Below are 9,397 nucleotides of genomic sequence, written 5' to 3'. Positions count from 1 at the left end.
GAAATCCTTTGATAATGTTGTTTTTAGATGATATAGAGTTGTTTCCAACTCAGTGACCCAGATTAGGGTTTCTGGGGCTGTAAATCTTTGTGGGGGCAGAATGCCTCATCTTACTCCTGCAGAGTGGTTGTTAGGCTTGCAGTCCAATGCTTAACCTACAGAGCCACCATGCTCAATGAGGGATATTGAATATCAATATTGGCTTTGAAAGAACTAAAGATCTCATTCACTGAAGGGCTTACAAAATAAGATTTTGTAGTCACCTTTCTTTCAAGTGATGGGAGAATAATTAGCTAGTCCTTACATATTCCATCAAGTCTTCCCATCCAGGACCATCATAGTTCAGAACTTGGGTTCAGAGGAGGAGTAAGAGCAACACTTTCTTGGTCATGGGAGTAGCACCCTAGTATTTTGTAGGGCTCAGCCTGAATGGCCCCACATCCTGGTATCCTTTATTGTCCTAGAATCTCTTAGGATTATATGAGTAGAACTTTTTCAACGTTTGTAGTCCTGGTGTGGCACTGTGGATTAATGCACTGGACTGCAAGATCGTTTAGAACTGCAAAATCGGCAGTTCAAGCTCACCAGCTACTCCTCAGAAACCCTATACAGGGTCGTTATGAGTCGGAACCAACTCGATGGCACTCAACAACAACTTTGACACTGGATTTAAGAAAATAAATACCAATGGGAATTGTACCCTTGGGATTGTGCAAGGCAGTTTGAGGACTATTGGACTCTTTAGCTTACTATGTGGTTAGAGTATATTCCAAAGTCGTGTTTACAATCTAAGAATGTGTAGGGAAGATACAGAGATGAGGTCTGCCCTGACCGCAGTCTCTGGTTAGATGCTGTGAGGCCAGTCCCAGACTCATGGTCACCCTATATGCAATGGAATGAAGCATTGCCTAGTCCTGCGCCATCCTCATGGTCACTTGCCGATTAAAACTTTGTCATCCATGTGGTTTTTATTTTCTGGTTTTCAAAAGAAGATTGCCAGGTCTTTATTCTTAGTCATCTTAGTCTGGAAGTTCTATTGAAACCTGTTCAGCATCATAGCAACACCCAGTCTCCACTCACAGGTGGGTAGTGGTTGAACAAAAGGTGCATTTATTGGCGGTGCCTCCAAATGAAGAGCGAGAATTTTACCACTGAACCAACAATGCCCTTCATGATAGTTTAGCCTTACAATATCATGTGAAGAGCATTTCTAATTCATGTCACTTAAAAATCATTTTTTTGCACCCTAGTGACTCTGGTAGCGTAGTGGTTACGAATCGGGCTGCGAACCTTAAGGTCAGCGGTTCAAAACTACCAGCCGCTCCGCGGGAGAAAGATGAGGCTTTCTACTCCCGTAAAGATTTACACCCTCGGAAACCCTGTACAGGGTCACTATGGGTCGGAATCGACTCGACGGCACTTAACAACAACAACAAGTGACTCTTTAGAATCAGCACAGGACCTCAAACTACAAGCTCAGCAGTTTAAACCACCGGCAGCTCTGCAGAAGAAAGATGAGGCTTTCTGCTCTTACAAGGTTTTTGTTGTTGTTGTTAAGTATCATAGAGTTGGTTCCAACCCACAGAGACCCTGCATAGGGTTTCCAAGGAGCAGCTGGTGAGCTTGAACTGCCGACCTTGTGGTTCAAACCAACTTTGCAGTCCAGTGCATTAACCCACAGCACCACACAAAGATGTACAGCCTCAGAGACCATGTGAAGGGTTACTATGAGTTAGAACGAACACAACCGCATTTAACAACAGCAAAGAGAATTTTAAACACATTGTAGTCAAGTTCTTTGTAAACAGCACATAGGATCATGTCTCTCTCCCGGTTAAATGTTTCTTGATGCCAACCCCATCCTGCTTGCTATTGTAGAGAAAGTCAAAATACCTTAACATGGTGGGCACAGGTATTTATGGTCCAGCTTCAGCCTACTGCTTTAGGCTCATCTTCATGTCTCTCTCCTCGGTTTTCCACCCTTCCCTGCATCTGCACCTAAACCTTAATAAACTTAACTTGTGTCTTATGGAAGATAATACAATGAAACTGAAAAGAATTGTTGAACATCAGAAACACTGCTTTCACATAAATATGAGGCAATTGAAATGACATGGCTTGGGTCAGGAGCACATTAGTCCTCAAAGTTGGATCTTTGCTTGTTAACACTTTTAAAGAGGTCTTTTGCCACAGACTTGTCTAACACGATACCATTTGATTTCTTGACTTCCATGAGCATTTACTGTGGACTTAAGAAATTAAATCCTTGACAACTTTGATTTTCCATTTATCATGTTGGTTTATTGATTCAGTGGTAAGGGTTTTTATTTTCCATATTAAAGGCTGTATTCTTAGATCTTCATCAGTAAAGTGCTTCAAGCAAGCTCTCTTCACTTTTAGCAAGCAAGATTGTGTTATCTACATACTGAAGGTTCTTAATGACCCTTTCTCCAATCTGGATGCCACATTCTTTTTCATATAGTCCAGATTTTCGGATTATGTGCTCAACATACAGTTTGAATTAGTATAACACACCCCTCTCCTGATTTTAAACCATTTAGTATCCCCTTGTTTTATTTAAATGACTGCCTTTTGATCTATGTATAGCATCCTTATGAACACAATTAAATGTTCTGGAATGCCCATTCTTCACAATGTTATACATAGTTTGTTATGATCTCCATATATCAGTTGGTAAATAAACAAAAAAATGTTTTTTATGTTCAACAATACTTTTTAGTTTCATTGTGTGTGCATAATCAATAAAACTCAAGTAAACATCTTTCTGGTGTTCTCAGCTGTAAGTCAAGATCCATCTGATGTCATCAGTGACATCATCATTTCATGTCTCCTTCTGAATCTGGATTGAATTTCTGGCAGCTACCTGTCAATGTACTGCTGCAACTGTTTTTTAATTGTTGTTAAGTGCCGTCGAGTCGGTTCCGACCCATAGCGACCCTGTACAGGGTTTCCGAGAGTGTAAATCTTTACGGGAGTAGAAAGCCTCATCTTTCTCCCACGGAGCGGCTGGTAGTTTCGAACCGCTGACCTTAAGGTTCGCAGCCCAATTCGTAACCACTACACTACCAGAGCTCAGAAAAATGTTACTTGTGTGTGATATTAGTGATATTGTTTGATAATTTCTGCATTCTGTTGTGTTGTCTTTCTTTATTGTTGTTGTTGTTAGGTGCCACCCAGTGGGTACCAACTCATAGTGAACCCAAACAAACAAAATGAAACACTGCCCAGTGCTGCTCCAACCTCACAATCATTGCTACATTTGAACCCATCGCTACTGCCACTGTGCCAATCTGTCTCATTGAGTTTCTTCCTCCTTTTAGACCCTCTGTTTCACCAAACATGACATCCTTCTCGAGGCTCTGGTCCCTCCTGACAATACGTCCAAAGTCTGAGAGACCTTGCTTGGAATAGGCACAAATATAAATCTGTTTCATTTGATTGGCCAAGTAGCTGTCTTCCATACTTTTTTGGCAAAGACTAGTGAGTGCTTCCTGGGCTGTATGAGTTTATTGAAACATTTCCATTTATATTCTGTCAGTTCCAGGAGCCCTGCATTTTGCTGATGGCTTCATTGCAGCTTGGACTTCTTTTGCAATACCATGGATTCTTGATCATATGCTGTCTTCTAAGATGGTTAAATGTGTACCACTTCTCTTTGGTACAGTGACTCCATTCCATCTTCTTTTGTGCTTCCGTGTGTTATATATTTTGCCCATTAAAACTTTCAATATAGCAAATTGAATCTCGAGTTTTTTTCTTCAATTCTTTCATCTTGAGAAATGCTAAGCTATTCTTCTCTTTTGGTTTTCTAATTCCTGGTCTCTTCACATTTCATTATAATATTTTATTCAATGTTTTTTTCAAGCACTTGATGGACTTTCTTCCACTGTTTTCTGGCACTGACTATAATTGTATAAACACCTTACCTAGCCTCATTTATTTCTCTTGTTTGTATTTTCCTTTCTGCCTGACACATTCTGCCTTTATCCTTTAAGTTCATTTGGTTGATGCTGAAACTAGGATATGCCTCAGTTTTGAACATTTTGTTTCAAATATTCTTGGACTGTGTGCGTTTTGTATTTGCAGATGCAGATGTCTTCATTTCAGTTTTTTTTCTTATATTCTTTAATGTTTTTAATTTTTCTCTACTTTAGGGACAGTGATAATTCTTTATTTGGATGGGCTCTCCCTGACTTTTATTTCCATGTCCTTTAGCTTAACTCAAAATATTTTTACCTCTTTATCCTTTTCATCTGTATTCACTAACATTAGTTGAAATTCCTCTAAATCAGTAATTCAAATTTTACCCATGTGTATTCCTACTCTTTAAGGAGCTCTGGTAGCGTAGTGGTTATGAATCGGGCTGTGAACCGCAAGATCAGCAGTTCGAAACTACCAGCTGCTCTGCAGGAGAAAGATGAGGCTTTCTGCTCCCATAAAGATTTATAGCTTCGGAAACCCTGTACAAGATTGCTATGAGTTGGAACTGACTCCACAGTACTTAATAACAACAACAACAATTCCTACTCCTTATTGTTTCTAATTTATTGATTAATTACATTATATATGTATCTCCTGTTGTGGTGCTGTAAGATAAGCACTGGACTGCTAACCACAAGGTCAGCAGTTCAAAGCCACCAGTTGTTCCTCAGAAATCCCTTAAAGGGTTGCTATGAGTCCGAACAAACTCACCAGCACTTAGCTATGACAAAATCTTGTTTTGATCCTTGATCTATTGCCTAGAAATCTATTTTCATGTGCTTCATCTTTATCTTATATTCAACTTCTTATTTTACTGAATCATTTATGAGTTCAAATCAGTTTGGGGGAATTCTGCTTCTTAATATTTTCTTCTAGACTGACTTCTTAGTAGATTCCATATTATATTTCATTTTTCTCTTTGGGAATGTTGGGTCTATGTTTATGTTATTTCTTCTTGTGTTCCTCCATAACAGAATATCTTTTCACGCCTTTGATGTATGCTGACATATTGTGGGTCCTTTGAGTTTGCTTGCTCACCTTATCTAAGATATGTTTGTTTGAAAGCTTGGTATAGTGTGCTTTATCTACTTTCTCTGTCCGATGAGTTCATAATGGAAGAAGAGGTTTGCTAAGGCAAGATGTAAGTGGATACCTAATATTGCTAGTACCATTTTTAAAAGAGACTATCTTTTCCCCATTTAGTGGGTTTCAGCCATTTGTCAAAGCTCAGCTGTACATGGGGAGCTAGACTAACTTCTGGATTTCTCAAATTTGTCCTTTTGGTTTATGTGTCTGTTGTTGTACCAGTGCCAGACTACATTGACTTTGTAGTAGGTTGTGAGATTAGGAAGTGTGACGCGTCCTACTTCATTCTTCTTCTTTGGTTGTTATTGTTGTTGTTAAGTGCCATCAAGTCAGTTCTGACTCATAGTGACCCTGTATAGTGTTTCCGAGGAGCAACTGAGTTTGAAATACTGACCTTGAGGTTCAAACTGCCTTTTGCAGTCCAGTGCATTAACCCACAGCTCTACATCAGTGCTTTCCTTATCTGGTGTCTCTTTTCTTTCCATATAAAGTTGGTGATTCAGTTTTCTATCTCTTTAAAGAATGATGTTGTGATCTGAATTGAAATTGCATTTTATCTGTGGATTACTTTGGGTAGTATTGACATTTTTACTATGTTAAGTCTTCCTATCCATGAACATGGTTGTTGTTATTGTTCTTAAGTGCTGCTGATTTGATCCCTATTTGCAGTGAATCTGTATAAGTTTCTGAAGAGTAGTTGATATATTTGAACCACTGAACTTGCAGTTAGAAGTCCAGAGAGTACCCTACAACACCACACCAGGACTCTAAGCATGACAGACTCTTCTATTTATGTAGCTCTCTTATAGTATTGTTTTGTAGTTTTCTTTGTCTAGATCGTTTATCTCTGTGGATAGATTTACTCCTAAGTATTACATCTTTAATACTTAGGAGTCCTGGTGTCGCGCTGTGAGTTAATGCGCCATACTGCAAACCCATTTGAACTGCAAGGTAGGTGGTTCAAGTTCACCAGCTGCTCCTCGGAAACCTTATACAGGGTTGCTATGGGTCAGGATCAACTCAATAGCACTTAACAACAACAACAACATTACATCTTTAAGGAGCTCTGGTAGTGTAGTGGTTACGAATCAAACTGCTAACCTCAGGGTCAGCACTTCAAAACTACCAGCTGTTACGTGGGATAAAGATGAGGCTTTCTGTTTCTGTAAAGATTTACAGCCTCAGAAACCCTGTACAGAGTCACTATGAGTTGAAACTGACTCTATGGCACAAAACCACCACCATAACATCTTTTGGATGGCTATTGTAAATAATATTGCTTTCTTGATTTGTTTTTCAGAACTCTCTTTCTTAATGTAAAGGAATTGACTGATTTTTGTATGTTGATCTTGAATTAGATAATTTAGTTCTAGTAATTTTCTCACTCAGCATTTGAGCTTTTGTATGTGTGATGCGTTATGTTAAGTGCTGTTGAGTCGATTCTGACCCACAGCATTCCTGAGGAACAGCTGGTGGGTTTGAACCACTGACCTTGTAGTTCGAAGTCAAGTACTGATCCTACAGCACCACACCAGGAGTCCTTTCTGTGTATATCATCTTCAGTTAGAGATCGTTTTACTTCTTCTTTGCCAGTTGGGATGTCGTTTATTTCCCTTGTTTCCTTATTGCTCTGGCTAGGACTTCCAGTGCAATTTTGAATAGAAGTGGTACTAAAGGGCATCCTTGTCTGGTTCCTGTTCACAAGGGAAATGTTTTCAGTTTCTCTTCATTAAGACGAAAGTTGGTTGTTGCTTTTGTCTATAAGCCATTGATTGCATTAATGAATTACCCTTCACTTCCTATTTTGGTGAACATTCTTAATCAGGAATGGGTGTTGGATTTTGTCAAATGCCTTTTCTGCATCAATTGATATGATCATGTGGTCCTTTTCCTTTGTTTTATTTGTATAGATGGATTATGTTGATTGTTTTTCTAATGTTGAACCATCCTTGCATATCAGATATGTATCTCCCTTGGTCATGATGTATTATTTTTTTCATATATATTATTGGGTTCTGTTTACTAGCAGTTTGTTGAGACATTTTTCATCTATGTTCATGAAAGATATTGGTATATAATATTCTTTTTTTAGTGATATCTGTGCCTGACTTTGGTATTAGGATTATGCTTACTTCATAAAATCAGTTCAGGAATCTACACTCCTTTTATATATTCTTGGATTGTTTGAGTAGACTTGGTATCTGTTCTTCTCTGACTGTTTGGAAAAATTTGCCTGTGAAGACTTCTGAGCCAAGAATTTTAATTTTTGTCATTGTTTTATCACTGGTTCAGTTTCATCTTTTGTTATGGGGCTGTTCATAGTTTCTACCTGAGTGTGTTAGCTTAGGTGGTGGTGGTGTGCCATGGAGTCGGTTCCAACCTCATAGAGACCCTGTACAGGTTTTCCAAGCCTGTAAATCTTTATGGGAGCAGAAAGATGAAGCTTTCTCTCGGAGAACCGCTGGTAGTTTCAAACGAGTGACCTTGAGGTTAGCAGTCCAACTCGTAACCACTAAGCTACCAGAGCTCCTTGTTAGCATTAGTAGGTACTGGGTTTCTAGAAATGTGTCCATTTCCTCTAGATTTTCAAATTTGTTAAAGTACAGTTATTCATAGTATTCTTATTATCCTTGTTTTTTTAATTTAAGGTTTTTATTGTGGATTGAGTGAAAGATTACAGGGTATTATCCTTTTTATTTCAGTGGGTTCTCTTGTGCCATCTTCCATTTCATTTTGTATTTGTGCTATTTGCATTTTCTTCTTTCTTTGTTAAATGTGCCAGTGGTTTGCTGATTTTGTTCATTCTTTCAAAGAATCAACTTCTAGTCATGTTGATTCTTTCTACTGCTTTTCTGTTTCTTTTTTAAAAAAATCATCTCATTTATTGGTTCATGTGTTCTTTTTTCTTTTTGGAATTAATATTATTGTGAATTGAGTGAAGGTTTACTGAGCAGATCACCAGTTTTGCATCCAACGGATCATACTTTGTTTCATCTCCAGGATTTCAATCTCCTCCAAGTACTTATGCTGCTTTATCCCTGTGATTCCCATTTTCATTCCACCCTCCTCCCCAACTTCTATGAACCTTGTCTCCAGGTTAAATGTTGCCCTTTTGATCTTGAATGGTTGACCATTCCATGGTGAGCCTATATCACTAGCATTGTTGTCTCCCCTAGATACCTTTCCACTGCTTAGTTGAAAATTGGGCCATTAGAATGAGTTCCATTCCAGACCTGAACAGTGGCTGAGGGCCATAGTCTTAGGGTTCTCCAGAGTCTTCCCAGTAATTTCCATAATTTTGAGTTTTGTTCCGTATTGTCTCCCACTCTATCTGGGAACATCTAATATGATTCTTCTCAGACCAGTTGGTAGTAGTAGCCAGGCATCATCTAAGTCTTCTGGTCTCAGAGATATAATTGGTGCATCTGATTAATTGATTCCAAGCCTCTTCAATTCTTATCATTCTTCTTTCTTCTAAACATAGAAAGAATTTAGATGGCCACTCATGAGCTTTTAAAATCCCAGTCACTAGTCAGCAATGTAGGCTGTAGAACACTGTCTTTGTGTGTTATATTATGCTAATTGACCACGGTGTGTCCTGAAACTCTGGTCCTCAGACCTCAGGACCAGCAACCTGTTGCCTCAGGTGTTTGGTAATTTCTAAGAAGTTTCCACCATTTTGTTCCCTTTCCCTGTATGCTCTACCACATTCAGAGGTGTGTTGAAAGTAAAGGCAAATATCCATGTGCAAACATCCTCTGTCAAAGCTCTCTACATATGTGGGTGTACTTCTACTCTCCTCCTATACCTGTTTAGCCTGTGTATCTGTCCATGTAGAGCATTGTTGTTTAAGGGTTGTGTATATAAAAGTATTTACCTCTAGCTCCTTTAATACTTGCATTCCTCCCTGTGTCTTCATCTGTCTTCATCATTGTCTGCCAACCTCCCTTTTGTTGTATATTGCCTTTCCCTTCACATAACAACATGTGTCTATCACTATCAATCATAACTGACTTCACGGTGTATAACAACACCACCCTCTAGCAACACATTACCTCTCTCTTCCCTTCCACCCCATGGTAAATATCAAAGCATGTTTCTTTTAGCATAAAGATCTTTTCTTAAGGTTTTACAATAGTGAGCTCATATAATACTTGTCCTTTTGTGATTGACCAATTTCATTCAGCATAATGTCCTTCAAGTTCATCCATATTATGAGGTGTTTTGTGGATTCATTGTTATTCTTCAATGTGGTGTAGCATTCCATTGTGTTTAGGTACTAAGGTTTGTTTAGCCATTCTTCCATTGA

Source organism: Chrysochloris asiatica, unplaced genomic scaffold (assembly GCF_000296735.1).
Source record: "Chrysochloris asiatica unplaced genomic scaffold, ChrAsi1.0 scaffold00029, whole genome shotgun sequence".
NCBI classification, from domain to species: Eukaryota; Metazoa; Chordata; class Mammalia; order Afrosoricida; family Chrysochloridae; genus Chrysochloris; species Chrysochloris asiatica.
This window is presented reverse-complemented; position numbering follows the sequence as displayed.